We start from the raw sequence: 1,394 nt of genomic DNA, 5'->3' as shown, positions 1-1,394 counted from the left end.
GTTAGAAATCAGATACTTTGCTCTGAATTCAGACTGAGAGGTTAAACCATCCATTTTCTATTCCTGCTGTTGATTCCAGGTCTGTAGAGATCCTGCTGCCTTTCTCCAGAGAAACACTTTAAACCTTTCAGACTTTATAATAATTTATCTAAAATGTTATTTTATTTCTATTTAAAATAAAGTCATTCTTAGGTTACTTTATAATCTTCAATTCCTTTAATGTACATGTTTGGATCTAAAGAAGGCTGATGGGATGGACTCCATCACTGGTTTCTTTTTTTTAAGTTGTCATTGAGCAAAGAGACCAGCAGAGGGCGTTGCTGTCAGCCTCCATAATCTGACTTGTCTTGGGTTAATATTTAAAATGATTTGAAATACTGTTTTTTTTAAATTATTATTATTAATTAATTCTATACCCATCAATGAAAACTTTACTGAAAGTGTAAAAATTTATTTTTTTTCTACCTCAGTTTTCAATTTTGAATATTTTGGGTCAGTTTTTTGTGTTCTCTGTGTTTCCATCGATAGGTGAGATGCTAAGCTTTAAGATTTAGTTTTTATTATTGTTGATCGTTTAGGTGCTTCAGGTTGATGTAAATTAAAGGGATGAATGTCAGTGGAATAGTGAAGCTTCATGTCTGAAATGGTTGAAGTTCGGCTTCTGGGTTTTATTTATTTTATCCACAGAGTAAAAGTTAACTCGAAGGTTGGAGTGAGTGAGATTATTCCACTGCACTGAAGGATGGATCTATCTTAAGGTTTTTATATGTTCACCAGTCACGGCAGTAAACGGATCAGCCAGACTGGACCCTCAGTCTACTGGTCTTACTGGTTCTGTTCAGTAACAGGAGAGACAGAAAGAGGCTCCCAGAATACAGACGGTGTCAGCTGATAGGCATTTCCCATCATGCAACTGGTGCAACATGTTGGTTATCACACAGACACGTGTTCATGTGTGTTTGGTTGACTAACTGGTCTGTGATCCTGACCAGTATAAACATTTCCTCATGAGTCTATAATGAGAGTTTAGAAAAGTTCAGTGGTTTGTTCTGATTGGTTGAAAGTGTTTTTGTTCCTTTTGAACCGTTTAACATTTTATAGTTTGGATTTTAAGAAGTCTGTTAAAACAGTTTAGGTTAATTAGTAAATGATCGAAGTGACGTTATTTGATGAATAAAAAAGGGCTTTATTCCCCTTTTTCTCTCTGTTACCCATTAATAACTAGTAAACTTTGTTTTCAGGGAACGTGTCGTTTTTTTTACAACTTGTCCAACTTAATTTGGACATTTTCAGTTCAATACTCTGGAAACACGTTTTGTTTTGTAAAAAGCAATCCCAAAAATCTGTTCTGGTTCTGTAGAAATGTCTCAGCAGCAGTAAAAACTGGCTGTAAT

Source organism: Cyprinodon variegatus, unplaced genomic scaffold, assembly GCF_000732505.1.
Source record: "Cyprinodon variegatus isolate N-32 unplaced genomic scaffold, C_variegatus-1.0 Scaffold555, whole genome shotgun sequence".
Classification (NCBI taxonomy): domain Eukaryota; kingdom Metazoa; phylum Chordata; class Actinopteri; order Cyprinodontiformes; family Cyprinodontidae; genus Cyprinodon; species Cyprinodon variegatus.
The sequence above is the reverse complement of the archived record's forward strand: the minus strand, read 5'-3'. Positions refer to the sequence as shown.